Below are 13,788 nucleotides of genomic sequence, written 5' to 3' on the forward strand. Positions count from 1 at the left end.
GGGTGTAGGTAAATTCTCTGACCAAAGGCATGGAAATCGAACGCTTTAGATTTAAACGTTTCAGCAAGTATCCATCAAGGCATAAAGATGGTCTGTGGCGACCCTGCAATGACACAATTTGGGCAGTTTAATTTCTATGAAAGTGGAGCGAGAGAGCTTCCAGTTACTGTGCCACATAAGCACACAATGCCACGAAGATGGTTGCCGGAGGGATATGAATACACTTATGGCCCAAGCAATACTTTAAGAGCAGAAATTAACACATAACCCGCAACACTTATCTCAATTGGACAATTTACTGTCTGTCTCCATCACTTCATGCATACACTTTTGTGTAAACCTCAATATGGAGCTCATGTGTTGTCCACATATATGCTATATTTCCCCCTTGATCACTCACCATTCACCTTTATTCTTGCCAGATACAGTTGGCCATGAAGCCCAAGTACATAGCCCCCAGCCTACTCCACTGAAATGATGTGGAGCTCAAAGGCATGATTCACGCTATAGAACATTTTATGATTTGTGCCACTGCAATTTAAGGAATGCAGGCAATACATTACTAACCAACAACACTGATAAGGATGCAGAGGGCGTATGTGCATACTTAGCTAGAGTGTTAACACATAACTGAAGCCTGGAGGCAGGATCAGCATCTTGTCTCGATGTATGTCAAATGATCGTTTGTGCACTGCTATACTGTAAGCAGTGGATGAGGGGTAGGCAAGGGAGGGGAGTTCATGACCAGAGTTATGAGGAGACTGGACACATGATGATGAGGCAGAGGAGAAATATAAAGGGTTTCCTATGACTAGTGCAGTGCAAAATCCAATTGCCACATCGGGTATAGCAAACACAGATTTTGTGTGTAAATCTGTGGATATGGTCATTTAGGGATATAAAACAGTAAGAATTGATATAAGATAATTTCTATTATGTACATGCTATTGCGGGATGAAAACATGGGTGAACTGTGAAAGGGGAGAGTTGCCTATAAAACTATACCTCAAAAAGTGTCAAAATGTTGCATAGTGTTACTTTAACAAGAACATCGCAGTCTGGAGAATAATAGTCTCGTCAATGAGAACGAGTGAACACCGCTAGTACTTTTGTCAGGAAGTAACATAATATAATATAAACGTATAACAAATATGCAGTACATGGTTAATGGTCTATTTTTTGCTTAGCACTGATAGAACTGTATGTAACGTACTAATGCTCTAACAGCATGTCAAGGACCTTCATTGATAGGGAATGGGTTAGAAAAAGGCGTGCTAGGCTATAGCCCATATGCATACTCAAAACATTAAGCAAACAAGCAAACAAACAACTACATGCATGACTGATGTACTACTAGGTAACTGTATTTATTTATTTTAATTTTTTGTTTGTGAGTGAAGTTCCCTTTTTTATAGCTTCAGCACCTGTCCCCCAAAATGTGTGCACAGTCCTGAGTGGTGGGTGCTTGAGAAGTGACAAATATTTCTGAAAGTACACATCCTGCTTCTCCTTTCTAAGAGGGTCAGCCTGCGGTCACTACATGTGGCCTATGTCGAGTTTCTTGCAACTATTTACAACATTCAGAAGATACAAATACAAATATAATTCGTACAATGGCGCTTGTTTCTTCACAGGATAATCATCTCATTTTCATATCTAATATATTTTTGTACATTTGTCAGTGGGGAGGGATTAGGCATATGGTGCTATCATTACGTATGTGCTACATATTAGTAGGATTTTGTCTAATTACAACTATCACTTAATTTAACAGAAAACGGTTTGTAAATAGTTAAAGTAACATGATCATGACATTGTAAGCGATATTCATATTACGCTATGTGTTCTTACACACATTCTTGTGTAGTGCCTATAGTACATTCAGCCCTGAAAAGCTTCTTTTTAAAGATCTATCATGCACAATGGAGACGACAACTATAGCCTATGGCTATAAAATGAATAGTACAATAGTCTTTCTACGTAATCGACCTGTTGTGGGATTTGAAAGGGGATGAGTGCTTTAGGGAATGGATGCTTTAATTATTCAACGACGACGTGAATTAAAAAATCGTGTCATTTTAAACCTTGGACACTAGATGGCAGACAAACTGCACTGATGTTTTAGTGACTGAAAACGAGTGCGGTTTGCTGTCTATTGCAATTAATCGTTTCTTGTTCCAAACAATCGCTCCAGGCAGTGTAGCTCGCGCATGATTCCGCTGGAATATTGTCAGCAGACTGTGAGGGATTCTTTTTTATTAGTGAGGTAATACCGTAGACAATTCTGCCATTCCAATTTCTAGTCGACAAGGTCCGTTTCAGTGTGCAGTTACAATAACTAATGCTTTCTCGTATAAAAGAAAATCTGCATCAGTATGTAACCATTTCTTCATATTTCAATTTTTCTTACGCTACGAGATGTGTCTACCAAAAGTGTGCCAAGTAGCAGGATTCTACAGTTGTCTAGTTAGTTGCGCAGCAGTCCAACCCGTTTGTCGACTTCAAGGTTGAACCATTCTCAGTGAACTTCTTATTTCCGTTTGACAACGTCGTTGGAAGACAGAAGAGAACAGGTCAGACTCAGGAAGTTAAGAGACAGCAATTACTTATTCTGGAGAAAACGCCTAACCACTTGCAAGTTCTCATCTTTGGAGGTGGAATGAATATTTTTGAAAGCTCAAGAAACCTCAATGAAGACTGCGACGGGTCAGTTAATAGTAAATAATCTTACTTTAGTTATGAATTTAAGTAGTGCAACTTATCGAATGTTATTTTGCACACATCTTAGATCACAGCTTGTATAGCCTTCACGACAGCTGATGCAATGAGCACGTCGATATTAAAGTTTAAATGTAACTAGTTTTAAAATTAATTCAGAGCAGGTAGGTGAGCCAGCTAACCTGCTAACGCCACGCACAAGAGCTACACCTGCCAGAGTAGGGCAGTTGCTTACCACATTGGTTCTCAAAAACTAGCAAGTCTTGTAACCGAAAGCGCTCACTTCCTACTAGCTAGCTAGTTAGCCAGCGATAGACCGAATTAACCCTCACAATCTGAATTATGTTTTGCCGCTTTTGCAGCTCTCATTTTTTATTTTCTTTAACGGTGGATGCTGTAATACAAGAAGAATAGTGTGTTCTGTAATTCAGCCTATTTCATTTAGCAAATTGCATGGTTAATTCGCTCGCGTAAAGACTGAAGGGTGAACGCAACCAAGTTGAGAGCTGTGATGGCATATGTTCGGGCAACGTCAGACGGCAGTTAAAGGTGCCCGAATAGACTACTAGTTTGGTTTGCTAGCCCTGTCGTCTTCCCTATCGCTACATATTTACTGTCTAAACCGTTCATGTAACTAGCTCAGCTGGCGCTCAGTTGACACAGTTCTATTATTTTACTTTCAATTAAACAGATAAGGAGGAAATGAAGACACAGGGACATGGAGCAAAGGGCGACTGTCATTACTAAGGTAGGTTAACGTTAACAATCGTGTCGCTATCAAAGCTAATCAGATTGTCCAATGGAATAATAAGTGGTATTTACTCTGCTCTTGGCGCTGTACTACGTTGTTATCTCTGCTGTGAAACGGTAAGAAATGTGGGTAACGTTGAAAATGTATTCAAGCATTGTACCATTTATCTTATCTGTAGAGAATATATTGAGTGTACTGTAAAGCTGATAACGTCGACAGGGTAGTATGTGGTTTCGACAAAAAAGAAAGGAAATAAAACCTTTCGCTAGGTGGCTATAACGGTTTGGTTGACGTATTTGATATCCGTTTACTCTTTGTGTGACACTGAACATTTCCTCTCATAATGTACTGCTTCCATTAGTATTTCATAATTTCATTGCGATTATACGCCTTTACAGCATCAGTAGACCGAGTTGTATGGCGTGACATTTTTTTCTGACTAACATTTCACCCATCTCTCGGCTCCTGTGTTCGACAGTGCGAGGTTTTGAAGCTTCGTCTGCGCGCCTCTTGTGAGAGTGGGGTTCGAAGCTAGAGCGTGACGACTAGTAGCCTAGTGACTGGCCACAATGTACAGGCAGCGCTACTGAAAACGCATTCTGGTGGTGTGTCGAGGAGCGGCCATGATATAGCTTGTTTATTCTGGATATTCTGTTGGCTGGTTTAGAAGTTAGTAGGCTTGAATTAATTGTCGCTTCCGTGAATCAGTAATAATTGGATGCCTTAAACAGCCATTACTTTTTTCTCAAAGCTAATATAATAGTTCCCTTTCAGTTGTTGATTATAGCTGTAGCTTGATCTAATGATTTGATGTTAATAGCTACGTGTTTCCACAATTCAGTTGACACTTTTTGAGGTATGGTTTTATAGGCAACTCATTTTGGTACCATCCTCAAATTCATTTTTATAGCATATGGTCATGTAAAAGACAGATGAACAGTTGTGTCTTTCCCACTAGCCATCCAGGATATGCACTACGTAGTTTTATGTTCCAGGCTGGAACACCCTGCAAAAATGGAAGAAATTTCACAGCATGATATTGCCAGCTATACTGCCAAAAGACACCAGTTAGTGTGTTGGCAAGCTTATATCAGTGCCTACTGGTCTGTTGATGGTATTTTGTAAGGTTTTTGCATGCTTTTTAGGTAGTTAGCTTTCTAGTTTTGGAACAGAACTACTTATTGCTGCTTTAAGTTATAACGTGCTGCAGTTACCTGAGACTGCAGACTGTGGAGACGAAAAAATGACACAACACCAATAAAGCCACACACACAGGAAGTAACATTACATGTTTTCACTTGTCAGGAGGTACATACTGTCTTGGGATTAACAGGTTGAATTTCAATATTGTTATGGATAGGGCGACAATATGATAAATGTGTTATGCTCCCATTATGAGACTGTCATCCTAGATCAGTGTATTCTACACACAGTTTTTCCACTTAACCAGGTTTTGTTTTTGTCTAACGTACCACCAGCAGAGACATGAGGGACTGCCTGATTTTAGGTTGTTAGTCTCTGATAATGGTCATAGTGATATAAAGGACATTGTATTATTTATTGAACTGGGTATATGGGATACTCTGCACCATAATGACTTTGTGTGGCTTGTTTGTAGACATTAGAACTTTGAATACTCAATCGTAAGCAAACCTTTCTGTGTATTTTAAGTTTACTATGTCTAGCCTGTCAACGTTGATGCGAAACTAACATGTAATGGACAGTGTAGTCAAGCATCTGTGTGTGTGTGTGTGTGTGTGTGTGTGTGTGTGTGTGTGTGTGTGTGTGTTTGATTGAGAGACAGCACATTGCATAGGGTTCAGTATAGTTTAATTCTTATATGTATTCTATTATGGGTGTATGAGAGACAACTTCTGCTGCACCTGACATTCAGCTTAATCAGCCAGACTGTTGGAAAGGGAGGCTTCCACTCAGACCCTGCTCACACAGATTTCACCCTGCATCAGAGGCAAAGTTTAAACCTCTGCAACAGGCTTAATCACTGCACACTGGCTGCTCTGTAAAGAGCTTTGGATAATCTTTGTGCGAATAAAGTTTTCAAATTTCAAGGAGAGCTTTTTTTTCTCTTTATAGCAGTGATGCCGCACTTTCACTGCAGAATGTGTTTGGTTTTTGCAGATAGAGAAGAAAAAGCTTAGTTAAATTATTGACCAAGGTATGTGTTTGCACAGCTAACAGAACAATCGTTGAAACAGATATTTGCCCATTTTCCTCCCATCCTTTCCTTAGAACACCTGCCCTTGGCTCTGAGAGCCTGATGATGCGTTATGCATGGATCCTGAAATAGAGCAGTGTAGGATGTGTATGAGTAACCCTACCTTTTGTTTACGTCGGTGATAATCGAATTGAAGCGAGTTCAGTGAGTGGCCTGGAAGGACACCAGCTCTTTATAATTAGAGCAGATGACTGTGGCCCAGGGACACTGCTGTCTGTCACACGCATCCAATCAATTCGTTAGAATGACTGCTAACTACTCTTGGACCATGAGCAGGTTGTGTTGGTCAAAGAGCATCCCTTTTCAGCCTGAATGTCAGGTGTTCTCCTTGATGTGCAATTGTGTTTAATTATATTTAAATGTGTTTTAATGGCCAATGGCACTGTCTGGGCCGTAGTGTGCAAGCCCGAGTCAAGGCTGTTATGTTCTAGACTCGGCAGCCTTCTGCAGCTGCCAGGTCTGACAACCTGTTGCAACAGGCAGCCCTGCATTCAGATTTCCTCCCCTTTCACTGATCTTGCACAGTCACAAGCGCGCGTGCGCGCACACACACACACAAACACACATTTTCACTCTCTTTCTCGTCCTACCTCTGTCTCTCCCTCTTTCTCAGTCTTTCCCTCTCTTTCCCTCTCTTGCTTACACACACACGCGTGCACTCACACACACGCGTGCACTCACTCACACGCACGCACACACCCCTTCCACCACCTTCAAGTCTCTCCTGAGAGGACCGCATGCTCCCACTCTCATCCTCCCGAACACGTGAGCTCGGCAGAACTTCTGAAAAATATATTAAGAGGGAAAGAATTAGAATGTCAGCGGCTGGCTACGGCAGTGAAGTGGTGTATGACGCAGTTGCAAAGCACATCAAATATTTAAACTGGTGCTGTCAGGCTTAATGCAGAGTGCTGATCTGCTTCAGCATGCCTAATATAAGAATGCTGTTTCAAATGCCGGGATGAATTGTGCTTGACTTTCTTATTTTTTTTATTTATATATTTTTCCTCTCTCTCCCCCGCAAGCTCAGGCGCTCATGCATGCTAGTTTTAATGATGATTCCCAAAGACAAGTCGACCCACTCTGCAAGTAGAGGCAGGGCTCTGTGAGGCCAGTTAGGTACTCAATGCAGATGTTCTCTAACAGGATTAGCCCGGCGCTAAATTTAATTACCAATATTGACTGGCCTCCATGCCACCAGCTTCACAATAGCAGCACTGTAAAAAGCGAGTGGATCTCAAGGCCACGTCGGACAACACATAAACACTGTGTAAATGGGGGTTTAAGGGCGGGGGCAATTCATGTCAATCCAATCAAGAAGGTATGGACTGAAAAGGGAACAACAGGAAAATTCACCATGTTTTTTTATAAACACAGCCTAGTGTGATGGTAATAGGGTCAGGGTGTTTTCAGCTTGTTGCTGACTGACTGTCAGAGGTTGGGCTTTAGATGCTGACGCTTTGGATATCTAATGTGACCAGGCGCCACTTGTCAGTTAAATAATTAGAGAAGGCCTAGGTGATGTTTTCTGGTTGGTATGGAAGCCTGAACAGGATCTTGTGGACTGCACAAAAAGAGCACGAGTTTATTTAGAGCGATGAGAGAGATGACGGTAGGCATGGCTCTTCCTGCCTCAACCTCAGGAACCACACCAAGACATAGCAATCTGGTTTGAGACAGTTTGAAGTTCACATTATGTTATCCTTAAGAGGTATGGTAGATTTGTGTTTGACGCAATTAATGGCCGAGACTTGTCAATGAAAGAGGAGTGCTCCGATGTTTACCAATGGAATGCCAACTGGTAAAGGTATTATATTATATTACACAGAGCCTCTGCAAACACCTAACAGGACATCTTTGTTAATCGTATGGTGACTATTTTCCTGAGTTGTTAGTTCTACCTGTGCTTTCTCAGAAAAGCACTGAACTGCTTAGGCTTAGGCGGTATCTTTTTTTTCATGCAGTCATACCTACCTGACATTTCACCAGAGTATACGGTATATGATGGTATTTGTGTAAAAAAAAAAAATGAAAAAAAAAAGCTGAGCTGCTGGTGATATAAGTGATTGTAGCATGCATGACGTATCTAATATGCAGTCAGCCTACTTAGACAAGTCTTGCTGGCCTTAAATACTTATGGCCCATAGAATAATGCAACGATAGGAAATAAGCGCCCTTCTTCCATTGAATCCGCATACCTTGCTGGAAGATCCAGTGACACTGCCGTGGCATATACCGACACATCAATTAGGCTAAGCTGAGATGGTATGCGGGTGGTGGTGACAGACTGGCAGTTGAATAAAATCATATGGCTAATAAACCGCTTTAGTTGTTGGAAGAAGTCATCTCGAGATTGCTATTAGTCCTACGTGCGAGTGGTTACCACAAGCCAGTTATTTATTTTCTTCAGTGCCAGAGCTAGACGAAGGGGCACAAACAGTCATAGCAACACTGGCAAACAGTAGTAGCAACGCTAGCAAACAGAAGAATTTAAGCCATACTGCCATGATTGATTTGGGAAAAGCCTAATATATCAGCTTGCGTTGTTGGTGGTAAATCCCATAGTGGTCAATGCTGATTGGTTAAAGGCTGGGGCCCTGGTTGCAGAATTCACCCAAGGTGTACACCCATTAGAACGCAACAACTGGAAGCCATCTCCAATTGAGCGTGTATTCACAAGTGAATTTGGGTCTGGTTTAGGGCTGAACGATTAATTGCATTTGCGATTTAATCGCGATATGATAGAACGCGATTTTCTAACCGCAACATTCGCGATTAAAAAACCTGGTCTAAAAAAAAAAATGATTAAGATGATACATTTTGCACACAGTGTTTAAGTGCATGCCTAGTGTTCATACTTAAAATGACTTTTTTGACACCGATTTGTTGTTCTTGTTTCTGTAATGAGCAGTTAAATAAAAATGTAAAATGTGGGAAAGAAGATTTTACACTAAATGTTACTCTAATATTGTGTTGGTCATATTTAAATCATTCATTACGTTTTGTTGGGGGAAAAAAGAGGATAAAAATAAAAAATCGCATATTAAATCGCAATCGCAATATTTTGGTAAAAAATCGCAATTAGATTATTTTCCCAAATCGTTCAGCCCTAGTCTGGTTACACCAGGCTCATTATATAAGGTCTTGTACAAAAATCACCTTCCATGTGGCGTTAGAAGGCATATCCCACATCTGCATAATGGTGCATAATGCATAACTCTTATACTGCTAATGTTGTAGTATATAATATTCAACATTTGGGCCATCGACTCCATTACATGATGAGTACTGAAATAGAATAGAATGGAATTAATGGAATATTATCATTTGTGTGCGATTATTCTACTGATCCATACTCCTTTGAGTATGGTGTGGAGTGATGTGTTTCTTTACATCCCATAAAAATGGTATTGTATAGAGTGGACATTCCAATTCCCAGCCACGCTTTGTCTCCTGTGGCACACAGAAGAGGAAGTAATCAAATAATGGGGGACCTTCTTGACGCTTTTTGTTTCATATGTTAGGTCATACTATTACTATACTATTATTATAAAATTAATTACCGGCATAAAACGCATTCGTATGCTAATTACAGCACTGAATGGGATCTGTTGCAATAAGAATGATTGGGTCCTCCAGCAAAAGAGAAAGCTGTAAGCAGTAAACTGTGTATTGGGCCCATATCCATTCCCATAGAAACATGCTTAGTAACAGCGACTTTATAGGCTATAGCTAGAAGGCTAGCTATCAAGCCATCTTTCATTTTTGAGGCATCTCTGAAACTAAAACTGAAAATTTGACAACAAAAGGCCACACATCTATTCTAAACACGTCTGAATGGTCTTGACTAAAAGCTTAACATTGGACTCTCACTTTGAATATGGGGTGGTAGAGGTATTGTTCACACATTTGGTCAATTATTCCAACTGATGTGTGAGTAAAAACCGCTCATAGTGCTAGTCATTGTCCTGGAAAGTCTGACTGCTTTGTTCCAGGCTCTGTGCTAGAGGACCTCTCCAGTCATGTGGTGCAGTCATCATTCAGGGGCAGCGAGACCATAGAATTAGAAAGCAGTAGAATGGACATTGCTATTCCCAATGACACTATGTTCTGTGTCAACCCCGGAATAGGAAGTTAATTAACCGATCGGGTCCTTGAGGACGCGGTTCGGTTCATATCGGTCATTCTATAACTGTTAAATTACGGGTGCAAGATTCATTTGCACACATTTTAGTGTCCATTACAATAAGCGTCATCAGTGACCTCAGCATAGTACACAGCAGTACGTTGCTTATCTCCTGTCTACCCTCTTCTGTGGGAGAGACTGCTGTCTGGGCTGGTTGAGCACACTGAGTCGACAGGAAAGAGTAGAATGAGGAGCATGTAATGGCAGCCCAGATAACAGCTGGAGCTGGAGCGGATCCGACCTAGATCAGGGCCAGAAGCATCTGCTCTTTCTGGGAGTTCTTGGCGTCTGCCTGTCACTCGGAACGGGTCACAGCCGAGTAGCAGCAGCTGTGGAGGGGAGGGGAGTAAGCCCCACGTTACGTCACGTCATGAATCGGATCCTACTGTCCGTCACCATCCAACCACCCCGCTCACACTGTCACTCTGTCTCTCTCTCTCTGTCTCTCTCTCTCTGTCTCTCTCTCTCTCTCACACACACGCACACGCACACACACACACACACACACACACACACACACACACACATACATTCTCCCCCATCATCAAGCCCACTCTCTCCCACTTCCTGTCGGCATCCGGGCACCCATACACACACATACACACATTCTGTCTTTTTCTCTCTCTCCACCCAGCCTGTCGTCATCACACCCCTCCTCTCTCACCGCCACCACCCTGCTCCCGTTCATCATGAGACGAGCTAAAGCTAAAGGGTCCCATCATGTCCCATCTGCCCAGGTTATGTCTGCTGGGTGGGGGGGGGGGGGGGGGGGGGGCTGAGATGATGTTAGGGCGAATTTGCTTCCCCTCCTTTTTTTTAAGATCCGGGAGAGAAGCGTGTTCTTATGACATGTGGCATGTTCTATTCTGTCAGCCGTGTTCTGCAGGGCAGGAGGGTGAGCCTGTTGTGTTGGTGCAGGCAGAGCTCTGGGTGTTGATGTACACGCAAGTGAAAAGGAGGATAGGACGGGGAGGGAAGCAGGGGCTTTCTGTTTTTGGTGACTGCTGCTAGCACAAAGCCCTTAGTTAGCCTACCTATGCCAAAGGAGATTATATTTTCGGTTCGGTTTGTCTGTCTCTGGCAGCAGGATTACACAAAAAATGACCTGGCCGATTTTTTTTAAACTTGGTGGAGGGCTGTAGCATGGGCCAAGGAAGAACCTGTTAAGCCGTAGGGCTGATCCACAAATTATTTATCACTTTTGTTAACATTGCGTAACACAACATTCTGGGCTCTGGGCGAGTTTTACCTGTTCTCAGCCAGAGGAGGTGTTGTGTACTACAACTTACAATACACTTGATGTCAGCCTGTCTTGCTTTCATCTAATGTGTTTTCTACATTTACATTTAGTCATTTAGTAGATGCTTTTATCCAAAGCGACGTACAAAGGAGAGAGGTGTGTACACCAGCTCGCAACACTCCTGATGTTGGCCTATCTTATGTACACCTAATGTGTTTTAAATGTACGCAGGCTGCTTTTTGCTGCAGTCCTCAGGAATGTTTGCATGTGGTGGCATTCCTCCCTTCCTGTCCACACTGGGGGACTTGCAGTGGGCCTATAGGCCAGATGTGCACATGTCCTCTTCGGACATTTCAGTCACTGCTACTGACCCCCCACGCCTGTGAAAAGATGAACATTTTTGGCTGGTTCGACTGCAAATCCACAGCATTCTTGACGTGTTGCATTTCCCCAAGCAAGCGTTGCACTATCTGGGGAGAAAATGGGCTACTGCCAGTGCTGCTCTGGACTGGACATGCTCCATAGGGTCAAGTGGAGATTTCGCCCCTGATGAGTCCGAAAAAGATTGCTTTGTGCTCTTGCCCCCCCCCCCCCCCCCATCTTATTCTGTTTTTCTTTCTTTCTACCACTTGCCTTTTTTCTCCACTGCCCCACTCCTCTTTTCCTTTCTCTCTCACCCACTCCTTCCCTCCTCTACACATCTGACAGCTGTGGCTTGTCGCTATAAGTGGAATTTACAGAATATTGTTGTCACCCCTTATAGAACATCCCTGACAGCAGCAAGCCAACAGAACACTTCTGCAACACTAAACTTCATGTCAGTCACAGAAGAGGAAGTCAATTAACCCAAGACGGCGTTGATGGCATGTTTTGTTTGATATTCGGTCATCCCATAATCATTAAATAAATGACAAATGTTATATGGTGCATTTGTGTCCCGACAGTAGATAAAAAGGAGAAAGTAAAATAGAAAGTTTGAAACATAAATAAATGTCCATTCTGCTCGTTCTAATTCAGTGTTATAACACCTCTACACTAGCAGCTGTTAGTAATACATTGACCTACAATTTCCTCTCCCAAGCAGATTAGGTCATACAAACCCCCACCCCTGTATCTGAGCAAGCACTCTGAGTGACACGTCCACCAAGCCAGTGGGCGCTTACCAAATAAACAGAATTGATTCTGATCAAAGCAATTGGAAAGAATGGAATAATGGGAGCTATTGAGTAATCATTCAAACTTAAAGCCTTGGTGTGTACGTTTTGATGCTCTCATGACATTCACTGAGCCTTTGGTTGTAATGAACAATGGCTTAGTTAGTCAGCAGCTGGCTGGAAACTGTGCCACCCCCTCCCCTCCTCTACCCTCCCTCTGTGTCTCTCTCTCTTCCTCTCTTGCTCTTTCTCTCCCTTACAGGTTTTCTCTCCCTCTCTTGCACATTGTCTTTCTCCCTGTTGCGCCCCTCTGCACCCCCTTTGGTCCATGCTTTGGCTGTGTGTGGACTGCAGGGTTAGGGTTTGGCTGTGTGTGGACTGCAGGGTTAGGGTTTGGCTGTGTGTGGACTGCAGGTCGCACTGGAGAGATAATTGACTAATTGCCCACAACTGGAATAGGAGCGGGCTGTAGGCCTGCATCTCTCTGGAGATTGATCTTGCCCTCGGATCTTTGTCATTCACACACATGTGCACACCCTCAACATTCACGCACACTCCGACATCCATACATCCATACATCCAACATACATGCATCCATACACCTCTAGACACTCTTTCTTGCTTTTGTTATGTTTGTTTCTTTAAAATTGACATTGTTGTCCACCTCCCCTTTTTATGTTGCGGTCACACAAGAGGGACTGGAACGCTCTCTCTCCGTCTTCCTCCCTTGGTGTCTCTCTGTTTCTCTCTCTTCATCTCTATTCCTCCCTTGCGCTCTCTATCTCTCTCTTCCTCTCTTGCTCTCCCTCTCTCTCCCTCTTTGCGCACCCATTCTCCCTCTCAGTCTTCCTCCCTCACTTTCTCTTTTCCCTCCTTCTCCCGCTCTACTCTTCCGGCTCGCCACCCCACCCCCGTTCCCAAGACCGATGTGGGCCGTTGTGTGTTGAAGGAGCCACAGTAATTCTGGGAAATGTGATTGTCTGGTAAGAAAAATAAGGAAAAGGAGGGAAAAGTACACGAGCACGACAAAGCGGCCTCTCCCCTCTTTTTGGCACCACCCCCCGCAGTGGAGTGGAGTCCCCGCCGAACCCGAAGGGCCAGGAACCGTTTCCTGGTGTAACGGCCTCCAACTCTTGCTCTTCCTGTTACCCCCTGATCGGGGAAGGTCTATTTTGTGTTAGCACAGAGTCCCTGCGGTTTTAATTTACTCGGTTATCGGAAGTGTGTGGGGGAGGGGGGAGAGGCGGGGTGGTAGTGAGGAGGGGTTATTCTTATACTTTTGCTGGTTTTTGTGTAGTTCTGAGTGTTGAAGAGAGAGGAGGGGGGGAAGCCCTTTTGTTTCCCCAGCTTCACTCTCATATCATTTTTAGTTGTCCCTTAAGATTTTTGTGCCATACAGTAGAGATTGAGGCAATGCATTATTGATCAAGGGCAACAAAAGCAGAGGAAGAAGAGAGCGCGTGTGTGTGTGTGGAACTGGGGGAGCATGTGTGAGCGTGGGTA

At 43.1% G+C, this 13,788-nt stretch overlaps 1 protein-coding gene across 3 annotated transcripts in view; it reads left to right on the forward strand.

Annotated features, from left to right (window-relative positions):
* Positions 1-2,196: 2,196 nt before the first annotated feature.
* taok3a (TAO kinase 3a) overlaps positions 2,197-13,788 on the forward strand; it is a 54,323-nt gene continuing 42,731 nt past the window's right edge. Inside the window, exons 1-2 of one of the 3 annotated variants that reach the window (XM_031570752.2) lie at positions 2,197-2,266; positions 3,410-3,466. The gene's annotated coding sequence lies outside the window, so the exon portion shown is untranslated. The other 2 variants (XM_012820345.3, XM_031570751.2) reach the window with 2 other exon arrangements.

This window comes from Clupea harengus, chromosome 7 (assembly GCF_900700415.2).
Source record: "Clupea harengus chromosome 7, Ch_v2.0.2, whole genome shotgun sequence".
Classification (NCBI taxonomy): domain Eukaryota; kingdom Metazoa; phylum Chordata; class Actinopteri; order Clupeiformes; family Clupeidae; genus Clupea; species Clupea harengus.